This window comes from Chinchilla lanigera, unplaced genomic scaffold (genome assembly GCF_000276665.1).
Source record: "Chinchilla lanigera isolate Chin_1 unplaced genomic scaffold, ChiLan1.0 scaffold00034, whole genome shotgun sequence".
Classification (NCBI taxonomy): Eukaryota; Metazoa; Chordata; class Mammalia; order Rodentia; family Chinchillidae; genus Chinchilla; species Chinchilla lanigera.
Window position 1 is genome coordinate 19,270,058 of NW_004955435.1, and position 13,825 is coordinate 19,283,882.

Sequence of the window (13,825 nt, forward strand, 5' to 3'; positions counted from 1 at the left end):
AACTCATGACGATCCTCCCGCCTCAGCCTCCTGAGTCCTGGGATTACAGGTTTGTGCCACCACACGTGGCTAGAAAGGAAATTATTTTACATGTTATAGACAAGACCCTCAGGGTGATGGACAGATCTCTTCGGTTTAGACTAAAAAATGGGAACAGACTCCCTTACATCCCATTAGTTGTCCATCTATGCATTCTATCCTTTGCCGTCTTTCTTTCCACTTTATATATTTTGCCTGAGCAAGCTTGACACCATTGACTTGAAATACTGTTTTGTTGTTTGTATATTATTTCTTTGTTATTGTAAAAGTGATATATTGGCTATAGAAAGCAAAGCTGCACAATGTAAGAAAGGCCACCAAGGAAATGAAAATTTAAATGCAATACTGTCACCCGGACATAGCCACTCCTAACCTTTCTCTGTGCATGGTTGATATTTCGGAACTTTGCCCCCCTATGTCAGTACATCAGGAAGTTTTCTGATATTAAATTATATATTTGGGGGGGTCGGTACTGGACTTGAACCCAAGGCCTTCACACAGAGTTCCATCTCCAGCACTGTTTGTTTCTTATTTGAAACACAGTCTGGCTAAATTGCCCATGTTGGACTCAAATTTGCTATCCTCCTGCCTCAGCCTCCTAGAATGCCAGCATTACAAGTGTGTGCCACCAAGCCTGATTATTATTTTTTTTGGAATTTTTAAAGGCTCAAAGCCTTGTGTTACATAGCTACATTATAATTATCCAGCCAATACCTAATTGTTACATATTTAGTGTATGTTTTCCTTGTTGTAAATAAGGCATACAAAGAGTTGGCATCCCTTCCACATTTTCGGTAGATAAAAATATTAAATACAGACCCATTGGGTCAATGGGCATAATTTTTTAAAATTTTGGTTAAAATCTTTATATCAGATTACAGTGTCATTATGAGTATATAAGGGCCTAATACCCAACAGTCTTTGAACACTGGGACCTTTTTCTGATCTTTGACAAAACTATGGGGGGGGTCGGTTGGATAGATGAGAGTAATTCTCAGTGTTAGGTCTTAATTTGCATAATGTTGGTAACTAGGGATGTGATCATTTTTTGTTATTTATTAACCATTTGCAAGCCAGGCTTGGTGGAGCACTCCTGTAATCCCAGCACTAGAAGGCTGAGGCAGCAGGATCACTTCCAGTTCAAGGCCAGCCTGGGCTACATAGTGAACTCAAGGTCAGCCTGAACTACACAGTGGGACCTTGTTTCAAAAACAAACAAGCAATTTGCATTTTGGGTGACTTGCAATTTGATTTCTCTACTCATTCTATATTTTGAAATTATATTTTCTAATTTTGAAGTTTGACGTTTTCAGTACCTTCAGCGTAAATTTGTCCTGCACACAAGTTCAGATAAATGTTCATTTCCTTTTCCTTCAAGTTCCTTCTGAGATTTGTTTTAATATTTAACTCCTTAATTTACTTGGAATTTATGTTAGTGTATGGTGTGATATAGAAACCTGACTTTACTTTTTTCTGAGCATTTTCCTTTCTTCCATTTGCTCATCACTCGCCTTGTCTCCACACATTAAACATGTACCCAATTTCATAGTCCTAAGGATCTAGAGCTCTTGGCTGGTTATTATTGTTTAGGTATAAGAAGAGCTGGGGTGGAAGGCAATAGACCAGTGGGTAAGGAGACTTCAGCTTTATAGGTGGCATTTTGTCTGTTATACTTTTTAAATAAAAAGATCAGCAACAAAAATGGCAAATGTTCTTATTTATAAAGTCTGGATGTATGCCCGTATTTTCTGTGCTTCTCTTGTGTGCTATAAAAACATTATAGGAATTGTATATTTCCAGGAAATTTAGAAGAATCATCAGTCTACTGACCCCAGCATCTTCTTTTTTTGTTTGTTTGGTTTTTTTGTACAGGGGATCAAACTCGGGACCTTGAGCTTGCCAGGCAGGTGCTTGTGCTGCTGAGCTATATTCCTGGCCAGCATCTTCTAAAGTGACATAACTTTAATAATTTTTAAATTTTCTGTATAGTATTTTCCCTTAAAATACTGTGACTTGACTTGAGTCAATTTTCCTAATTATCTTGTAGGATATCACCAATCTTATTAATATTTTAAATTGATTGGCATAAGTTTTACCTGGGTAACTGCTTCATAACTGAGGCTTTATCTTCCTGATTTTTATTTGTATGTTCTTTTATTCTTCTTACTTGATTACATTAGCTAAAGTATCTTTGAATGTCTCTGTTGTTTGTAAAATTTTTTAAATGCCCCACTAGTTGGAATTATATATATTTCTTTCTTTTTTCCTCTGTGATCAAAGAATACGGCCAGCAGTTTCTTTTTATAATATTTAAGGCTGCCTTTGCCATGATTTCCCCACATTTTTTATGAGCACTTAATGAGATTTTCTGTGTCTCCATTGTAATAATTTTTTGTCTACTTGGTCTGTCAGCAACTGAAAGAATTGTGTCAAAACCTCCAAAGCCACTTGTGTCTTGCCAACTTCTTTTTGTACTTCTGATAGTTTTTTTTTTTTGTCTTTTTGAGGCAGGGTCTCGCTGTACAGTTCAAGCTGGCTTGAGCTCACTTTGTAGCCCAGGCTGGTCTTGAACTCGCAATGATCCTCCTGCCTCAGCCTCCCGAGTGCTAGGATTACAAGCATGAGCCACCATGCCCAGCAGTTACTTCTGATAGTTTATATCATTATTCATAATGTCAGCAACGGCATATCAAAATTCTTGTTTGACTACTACATCTTTATCCTCTAGAGGGCAAAAAGTCAAAATCATTGTATTTCATCTGAGCTTTTACAAGGAAGTTTAATCCATTGACATTTATTGTCATGATTGATATTTTGGTTTTCTGTCGTCCTGGGTTTTCTGGCTTGTATGTTTCTTTGCTATAGTCTATGTTATCTTTTTCTATTTAGGTTTTATTGTAAGTATGTTATTGTAATAAAGTATACATAGTATAAAATTTATCATTTTATTCATTTTAAGTGTAAAATTCTGTGGCATTCATACACTTCCACAACAATCACCACCATCCATCTCCGGAAAAATTTACATTTTCCAAAACTGCAACTGTGTACCCCTCTTAACTACTGGATCCCAACTTCCCCAACACAGCCCTTAGAAACCCCATCCTAATTTTTAACTCTGAATTCCACTACTGTAAATAGGTCATATAGGTAAAGACATACCATGTTTGTTCTTTGATGACTGGCTTATTTCATTTGTTATAATGTCTGAGGTTCACTCATGATGTAGCAGGTTATTGGGATTTCCATCCTTTTGGACTGAATATTTTTCACTGTAAGTATACATCATATTTTGTTTAATCTTCTGTTGGTGGACAAGGTTGTTTCCACATTTTGACTATTATGCTGTTATAAATATGGCTGTGCAAATATCTATTTGAGTACCTTTTTTGAATTCTTTTGGATATACACCCAGAAGTGGAATTGTTGGATCATACAATGATTATTTTTAATTTTTTGGAAGAATTGTCATACCAGCTTCCACAATGGTTGCCAGTGTACATTCTCACCAGCAGTGTACAAGTGTTCCACTTCTTCCAGATCCTTACTAGCAATCATCAATTTCTCATCTTTTTAATTATAGCCATTCATATAGATGTAAAGTAGTAACTTATTGTGGTTTTGACTTGCGTTTACCTAATGATCATTTCAGCATCTTCTCATGTACTTATTATTGGCCATTTGTAAATCTTTTTTGGAGAAATTCCAGTAGTCCTTTGCCTATTTTTAAACTGGGTTTGGTTGTTATTGTTGCGTTGTAAGTTTTTTATACTGTATATCCTGTGTTAATCCTCCATCAGATACTATATGATTTGCAAATATTTTCCCTCATTCTTTAGTGAATTGTCATTTCATTTTTTTACAATATCATTTCATGTACAAGATTTTAATTTTGATGTAGTCCAATTCATCTATTTGGGCTTTTTTTTCCCCTTGTGCTTTTGGTGCCATATCCAAGATGTCATTTCCAAATCCAATGCCTTTAAGTTTTCCCTTATGTTCTCTGCTAAGTGTTTTACGCTTTTAGCACTAATGTTCAGGTCCTTCATCCATTTGGAATTAATTTATATATATGGCATATATAAATATCCAATTTTCACAGCATGAATTTGAACATTTTCAAGACAGATATATGAATTCTTATATATCAGAGTATTTCACACACTATGAAACCACTTCCCTCCCAAATTTTGAAATTTTGTCAGTGTGCTTGATTATAGTTCATCATGCATTACTGTAGAGAAGTCTGAAGCTAGCCCAGTTTTTGCTTGTTTGTTTGGTTTTTTCAGTAATGGGATTCAAACCCAGGGCACATGCTGGACACATGCTGGACAAGTGCTCTACCATTGAGCTACATCCCTGCCCTTTTAAAATTTTATTTTGAGATATTTCACTAAGTTGCACAGGCTGGCCTCAAACTTGTGATCCTGTCTCACCTTCCCAAGTAGCTGAGATCACTGGCTGGCACCACCACACTTGGTTTTGTTCCTCTGTATTTATTTAGTTTTTCTGCATGTTTAGAAACTCTTTGATTATTCTTTGAGTGTGTGTCTTTTTTTTTTGAGACAAGGTCTCCCTGTGCAATTCAGGCCGGCCTTGAGCTCACTTCGTAGCCCAGGCTGGTCTTGAACTCACAACGATCCTCCTGCCTCAGCCTCCCAGGTGCTGGGATTACAGGTGTGCGCTACCACGCCCGGCTTGATTATTCTTTGAATTTTAAAGAATTAGATGGACAGTAGATCCTATTGACTCTTCATTTATTTCAGATGGAAGTTAGAGTCCTTCATTCTATGCATTCTGGTCTCCTTTCATCTTTCATCTGAGGAAAGCTTTTTTCTATTATTTATTTTATTACTAATTCTGTCATATTGTTGCATCAGTTTCCTATACATTAGGTCTCCATTTTTTTATTCTTCACAGCAATTGTTTCTCAAAATTTTAATATTTTTGTCCTCTCCTTTTATTAAAGGAATCTTCTCAATATCTTCTACATGATTTCATAATGCAGATTCTTCTCCATTTTCAATTTTAAGTTCATTTTTTATTATTGCTAATTTTCTCTTAGTTTTTCTTCAACTCACTTCAGCCAAGCTCTCTCTTTATCTTTTGCTTCAGAGAGTCTTCATTCACCTTTCACCAGCTCCATGTTGTTTTGAAGTTTATATACTCCATCAAGCAGGAGATGCCTAATACTCTTTTTTAGAGCGAACCTTTTAAAAGTATCCACATATCCCACCTCTTGAATGATGCTTTTCTCTTCTTTTTAAATTATAAATATTTCACTATACCTGTTAACTGTCCACTGATTTGTGAACTAAAAGGATATGCCCAGCTCTAATGATTGCCAGAAAATTTGTTAGATTCTCGTTGATTATTTTGCAATACTAGGGATCAAACTCAGTGCCTTGCACATAGTAGGTTAGTGCTCTACCACTGAGCTACATCCCTAGCCTGGATTCTTGTCTGATGCCCTCACTTGGACGTTTAGAATTTTATTTCTTGTATTTTAACTTGGGTAGGTGATTAATAAAGGCTCATCTGGCCACCTCAATGTTCCAGGACCTGAAAGGAGATATACTGAGCCAGAGTTGCTGGCCATATCACCTTGGAAACACTGTCTCCTCTATGATTGAATCAGGGTTTGCTCTGCTGAATTTCTGTTGGCCTTGCTGCCATCCCAGGTGTTCATGTGGCTGTATCTGGATTCTTTATAGTTTATTCTCTGCAACTCTAGAACGATCACTGGTTGGTGAGGCTTTCTTCCATGTAGGCCTTTCCAGTGTGGCAGCTTCTGATTTGGTTGATGCCCCCAACATGAACTATTAATCAAGAGATGTAAGGTGCTTCTCCTCTGGCTGGATCCTACCCTTTCTTTCCAAATTCAGGAATAGTAGGTCTAGGGGTGTTGCTCAGCGGTAGAACACTGACCTCAAATGCTTAAGGCCCTGGGTTTAATCCCCAGCATTGAAAAAAAAACATAAAACTGTGTTAACCACAAATTAAGGAATACTAACAGATTTCAGAACTCATACTTAACCTACTGTAACACATATCCAATCCTCACTTTTTCATTACAGCAAGTTGCCTGTCTTCAATTTGCATATATCTGTGTGTTGTGACATCTCTATGGTATCACTTTGTTTTTTCTTTAAGTACATGTTTGCAGTACATACTGTTTACATTCCTTGTGAAGGGGTTGATATGCACACAACATAAATCTTTTTTTATCTCCTCCCCCTCTGCTCACCCCTTCTTCCATCTCTTGATCCCCTCCCCATTTGAGAAAGCTCTGTCTCCTTACTTCCTATGATCTAACTTTTATTTTGTTCTTTTTTTTACATATATATTGAGTTTCTCGTATCAGACAAACCATGTGATACTTAAGCTGTGTGTGAAAAAATTGCTCATTTCCATTGACTGGAGGGTGGGAATGGAAGAGACTTTGATGCCTAGACTTACTTTGTTATTTAAAGTCTGCTGTCATTCAATGAAGTCCCACCTTAATATAGCTATTCTTTTAACATCTTTTTTTGTTCTGCCATCGGAAGGGTTTGTTTTGAGGTGTAAATATTATTTTATTCTCCAGCTTTAAATCTCTCAGTGGGTCCCCTTACTCAAATCTTTCCACTTTCCACTGTTCACCAGCAGCAACAAACTCCTTCCAGTCTCTGGTTTTTGTTTTTTTTTGGTCTTTTGTGAGACAGGGTCTCACTATGCAGTTCAGGCTGGCCTTGAGCTCACTTTGAAGCCCAGGCTGGTCTCGAACTTGCAACAATCCTCCTGCCTCAGCCTCCTGAATGCTGGGATTTTCAGGCATGCGTCACCATGCCCGGCCCTCCTTCCAGTTTCTGAACTATCTCATGTTGTCTGCATTATTTTCTTTTCCACCACTGCATGGTGGACGTCATGCTGAGCTCAAAGAGAACAAGTCTTTCTGCTAAGTTTTAACTTCATAGATCTAATACTTGAAGAGATAGGCAACTATATCAGCAATTACAACACAGTTTTGGTAAGACTCTAGTATAGGTAATCTTTAAAACTGAGACAATTTTCATGCCATGAAATTCACTCTTTTAAAGTATATGATTCCATGATTTTTAGTTTATTCACAAAGTTGAGCTTCTATCACCACTGTCTAATTCCAGAATATTTTAATGGCCACCATGAAAACAAAAACAAAACAAAACAAAAAATTCCATACCTGCTAGCTGTCACTCTCTATTCCCACGTTTCTCCAGGCTATGGCAATTACTGATTTATTTTCTGTATGTACTAATTTGCTTAGTATATACATTTCACATAAGCAGAATCATATAATATGTACCTTTTGTGTCTGGTTTCTCTCACGTCACATAATGTTCTCAGGTTTCATCCATATTGTAGATTGTATCAGCACTTCATTCTTTCTTATTGCCAAATGATATTCCATTTGATGCATATACCACATTTTATGTATTTATTCAAAATCAAAGTATATTTGGGTTGTTTCCACTTTGGACTATTATGAATAATGTTGCTATGAACATTTATACGCAGATTTTTGCATGAACATATGCATGAGGATGGGAATGGTCTGAAAGTTTATGTATCCCTCAAATTCAATTGTTGAAATCTATTTTAAGATAAGATGATGGGATCAGGAGGTGGGACATCGAAGAGCAACTAGGTCAGAGAGCAGAACCTTCGTGAAGGAGACCCATGCCCTTATTTTATTTTATTTTATTTTATTTTATTTTTTTGGTTTTTTTCCGGTACCGGGAACCGAACTCACGACCTTGCGCTTGCCAGGCAGGCGCTTTGCGGCTGAGCTAAATCTCCAGCCCCCCATGCCCTTATTTTAAAAAGGTCGGAAAGAGTGCCCTTGTCTCTGCCACCATGTGAGGACACAGTGGCAAGATACCCTTCTGTGAACGAGGAAGTCGACCCTACCAGAAATCACGTCTTCCAGGCCCCTCATCTTGGGTTTTCCCTCCTTTGAAACTGTGAGAAATAAGTGTCTGCTATTTGCAAACATACCCAGTCTGTGGTGTTTGTTTCAGCAGCTCAGACTGACTGAGACAAGTATGTTTTCATTTCTTTTGAGTATGTGTCTAAGAGTGTTGTTGCTAAGTCATATGAGAACCCTTTAACTTTCAGTGATACAGAGTTCTACTTTTTCTGCAGGCTCTCCCACCTTTGTTAGTGACCGTCTTAGATTACAGCCAGCTTGGTGAATGGGAAGTGGTATCTCATTGTGGTTCAGATGCGCATTTCCCAAATGACTAATACTGTTTTGTTTCTTTTCAGGTGTTTCTTGACACATGTGTGTGTCTTCTCTGTTGAGATGAATATTCAGTTTTATGCTTTTTGAGATACTTGTGTTTTTCATTGTCGACTGTTAAGAATTCTTTACACATTCTGGATATCAGACCCTGTAAAAAATATAATTTGCAAATATTTTTGCCTACTATGCCAGTTTTTTATATATTGCTAATTATTTGCATCACAATAGTTTGTTACTTTTTGAAGCCTACTTTATTTTTCTTTGGTTTCTTATCCTTTAAGTGTCATATCTAAGAAGTCATTGCTATTCCAAGGTCATGAAGTTTTATACCTATATTTTCTTCAAAGAGCTGTATAATTTTAGTTCTTAGATGTTCATCTTTGCTATACTTCTAATTTTCTATATATTGTATGAGATAAGGACCCAAGTTCATTCTTTCAATATGTGGAAATTCATTGTTCAGAAACCATTTTTAAGAGGACTATTATTTCACACTAAATTATCTCGATAATCTTTGTTGAAAATCTGTTGGTTGTAGAATAGGGGCTTTTTCCTGAACTTCAATTCTGTTCCATTGTTCCATGTCTGTAATTATGCCAGTACCAACTAGTCATGATTACATTTGCTTTGTTAAGTTTTACTCAGGAAGTAGGAGTCCTTCAACTTTTTTACTTTTCCAAGGTTACTTTGGTTATTCTTTGCTCCTTGTATTTCCTGTGAATTTTAGAATAAGCTTGTCAAATTCTACACTAATAAAGTAAAAAGATATTTTCACAGAGACTTTTTTACCAGTAGACTAATTTGAGGAATATTGCCACCTTCATAATAATAAGTCAATCTTCCTTTCCATAAACATAGAATAGATTTATTCTTACTTGCCTCCCAATTTCTCTCAGTTGTTTTATCATTTTCATTATGCAAGTCTTGCAATTCTTTTGTAAAGTTATTTCCAAATATTTATTCTTTTCAATGCCACCATAAATGGAATTGTTTCCTTAACCTCGTTTTCAAATTGTTCATTGCTAGTGTGTGGTAATCAAACTGATTTTACTGACTTTTATATATTGACTTTGTGTTTATATCCACCAACTTTGCTAACCTCATTTGTTAGTACAATAGAGATTTTTGTGTATGGATTTCTTACGATTTTCAATCTATAAGGTCATGTAAATAGAGATAATGTTACTTCTTCCTTTTCAATCCAGGTCGCTTTTATTTATTTTCTTAACTACTCTGAGTATAATCTGTAGAAAAATTTTGAATAGAAATATTAGAATGACCACTCTTATCTTGTTCCTGAAAACACAGAGAAAGCTTTGAGTTTTTCACTATCAAGTATGTATTAGCTGAGGTGTTTTCAAAGTTGGCCTAAAAAAAAAGTTGGCCTAACACAGACGCTGTTCATTTGCTGATTATTCTTTTAGCCATAAAAAGGTGTTGTCAAGTGCTTTTTCTGCATTTTCTGAGATGCTTATGTGGGTGTTGTTTTTTACCAGTATAATGTGTTACATTTACTGATTTTCATGTATTGAAGCAAACCTATATTCCTGGGATAAGTTCTATTTGATGACAGTATATGATTCTCATGTCTTACTAAATTTGTTTGGCTATTATTTATTTTGTTTTGTTTTTTTTTTGTTGTTTTTCTCCGGTACCAGGAACCGAACTCACGACCTTGCGCTTGCCAGGCAGGCGCTTTGCTGCTGAGCTAAATCCCCAGCCCTGTTTGGCTATTATTTAAAGGATTTTTTTATTTTTATTTTTTGCAGTGCTACTAGTCAAATCTAGAACCTTGCATGTGCTAGTCAAGAACTTACCACTGAACTACATTCCCAGCCCTATTTTAAGGAAGTTATAATAATAAAGGATATTACTTTGTAGTTTGCTTGTAACAATTTTGTCTGACATTGGTATTATGTTAATACTGACCTCACAAAATATATTGGGAAATGTTCCCTCTTTTACTTTTTTGGAAAGGGTTTAATGTTTTGTGTTTTTTAAATCACTTCATAGAATTAATCTGAGAAGTCATCTGACCTTGCAAGAACTTGTCTTTTTAGGAAGATTTTTTATTATTACTAATTTAATTTTGTTATATTCTTGTTTCTTTGTAAGTCACTTTTGACAGTTTGTATCTTTCTGAAATTTACCCACATAATTTAGGCTATCTAATTTGTTGGCATATATTTGTTCACAGTATTCCTTTAATATTTTGAGTCTTTTCTCTTTTTTTGTTTGGGAATTCTAGCTAAAGATTTGTCAATTTTGCTGTTGTTTTCAATGAGGTTTTCTTTTCTTTCAGGTATATATCTAGATTGATATATATATCTAGATACAGATCTAGATCTATCTATCTATCTGTCTATCTATCTATCTATTTATCTATCATCTATATCTACCTACCTACCTACTTATCTGTCATCCTGCTATCTCTTTCCTCCATAGCTGCTGAAAACTGTTGTTAAGTTTATTAAAAACTACTTGTTCACAATGAGTTAGGTCTTTCTTGAGGTTATCAAGCTTACCTTTGTATTTCAACAGTTTTATTTGTGTCTAGGTGTGAATTTTTTTTTTTTTTTTGAGTTTTTCCTACTTGGAGTACCCCAAATTTATTGGATGTCTAGATTAATGTTTTTCATCAAATTTAGGAATTTTTTCAATATTTTTGCTCCACTTTTTCCTCCCTCCCCTCCTTTGGAGATTCCCGGTATGTGTTTTTGAAATGCTAGACTGTGTCCCATAGATCTCTAAAGTTCTGTTAATTTTAAAAATTCTTTTCTTCATTCCATTTGTCAGACTAGATAAACCCAGTTGCCCTATCATAAAGTCTGTTGTTTCTTCCTGCTCAGTTCCGATGTTGACCCCCCAGTGAGTTTTGCATTTTAACTATTATACATTTAACTCCAGAATTTTTATTTAGCTCATTTACTTAAATTCTATTTACTGATTATTTGATGAATCATTGTTTTTATTTTTTCCTTGGTTCTTTAAACACGGTTTCTTTAGTTCTTTGAATATATTTAAAATAGCAGATTTAGTTTAATATAGTCTTGAGCTAAGAAATTCAATCTTTGGGGTTCTTGAAGAGGAATTTATACTGATTACTTTTTCTTGTATATGGGTCATCATTTTGTTGGTTTTTTTTGTATGTCTCATATTTTTTTTTTATTTTAAAGAGAAAAAACAATAAAAATAATACAGAATTTTCAAAACAACATAATAGGAGATTAACAATGGTTACTATAATGCATATTGTTATCTTCAAAGTAGCTGCTTAGATTACAAAATATAGGTATGAAAAATTGATCAAACAATATAACCACAAACTGTTCTTTTCAATGAACTAATATAAATTAGTAGTATAATTATCCGAGCTATTTTGTGTGTGTGTGTGTGTGTGTGTGTGTGTATTCTTTTCCCTTCTTTTCTCATAAGTTTTGGTTGAGAACTGGACACTTAAAATACTGTTACATGGCAACTCTAGAAATCAAATTCCTCCCTCTCCACTGTTATGGCTATTTAGTATGGTTCTTGTTGATTGTTTAGTTACTTTCTGAACTAATTCTGTAAAATTGAGCATTGCTGTGTGTGACCAATTAGGTCCTTGCTCACTTAGCTTAGTTGTCGGCTAATATTGGAGATTTTCTTAGCTATCTAGAATTAGTTAATTTCCTAGCCTTTGTCAAGGGATTCTGTTGTGTATTGGGGCATGTTATAACAAACAGCCAAGCAGGTGGCACTTTTGTTTAGCCTTCACTTCCCATTTGTGTGGACCTTTGGGCAGCAGAAGTGAGAACCTGGGGCCTTCTCAGGTCTTTTCCATATAGGCATGGTCTCCTGTATTTGGGTCTTCTATGCTTGTCAAAAAGTCCCTGTGGACATCCTCCCTAACTTCCTTTCCGGCTCTTTGGTTAATGTATTATTTGCCCTATTGTCCATTTGTTCAGGCATCCATGAAGTTAAATAATTGCTTATAATTGTCCAGAAAATGCCCTTGTGGGGAGGCTGTTTGCTCAGGAAATGAGTCAGGTGAAACATGAACCAGTGAGGTCTCCCGGGATCCACTGGACAAGTCAACAATGGTGACTCCGAGCAGGAAGCTTTCAAGGGACTCAGACTCTGTTTTACTTTCCTAGTGGCTGCCAAGGGGCTGGTTTTCACCCTATGTGTGGGCTATTAATTTTCAAGGCTGCTCCAGAGCTGGAGTGTAAAATATGGGACAAGTTAAAATGCCACAGCTCATTCTTCTTACCATGATTAAACTGTTTTTATTGGATAAATTATTCCCAGATTTCTTTAAGTCTCTAATTTCCTGATTCCTGAAAAAAATTGATCCTGTTCATTTTTGTCAGTGTTTGTGTTATTTTTATGCATTGGGGAAATTCTGAAGGTTTTTACTCTGCCATTATCATCAACATCACTGCTCCCCCACCTTGCTTTTGAACCTAAGATTCTCTTCCTGGAGCATTCTTCCCTTCTGAAATTCTCTCACAAATTCACTTGTGTTTCACTACTCAGCCTAAATGTCCCTTCTTTGGCGAAGTTTAAGTTCATACCCTAGGTGATACTTTATTATAATTACTATCATTGTATATTACAATTTAGTGTCTGTGTCTTTCTTATCACTTGTCCCTGTTTCGTGAGTTTGCAACTTCTGTGTGATGTCAAGCTGAACTTAAGGATTTTATCAGAGTTCCACAGCCTCACTTAAATGCACACAGCCATCTTGAAAGACTTGACCTAAGGTTTAAAGGGGAAATGTAAAATCCACTTACAAGGAGAATAAAACCATGCTACTGTGTTGTTAAGCCCCCAAAGGGCAGAGAGCTATGTCAGTTGTGTAGTCTTCTGTTTTCCTTGCCTACCAGTCTTTCTGGGAGTAGTTGACTCTTACCCAACTCCATGTTATTAACTATATGATGAAAAATTACTGTGTCTCTAGCTTGAGGAGAAAAGCTATTAAATTTCCATAGTAATTTTAGCCATTCTAAAATTGGTATATCATTAACTTGGTCATCTCTATTGAAGGGTAGTAGTTACAAGATAGTTGGTTTGTGGGAACTTCTATAAGTAATTATTCAAAAGGACTTATGTGAACTGTGCTGAGCACCCAAGCTAAGGCACAAAGAATTGCAGATGTGGTTGACCTGTATGCTATTTCTCTCATCTCCTTTTTGATAGGGTCTTTATATGATTAATTTCCTGTCCACTGTCATTCAACATTGGTTTTCATCTTAGGTCATTTTAATCCCATTTAATGATTGAGTCAGGAACTGAGCTGGGAAGCTGAGGATTTATGTAATTTTTTGGATTTATGCAATCTTGCTCTTAATTGGATGTTAGAGAGGAAACCAGACACTAAGCAGTCCTGGCGCCCTTTATCCCTCCAGTGCTAATGATCAGCTATCAAGTGTTATAATATAGCAAGAACTCACCAAGACACAGGATCCTTATTTCAAATGAAGCCACATGAGCTAGGGATAAAGATTTTCTTTTTACTTCTGATTGATAGTACCCAGCTGC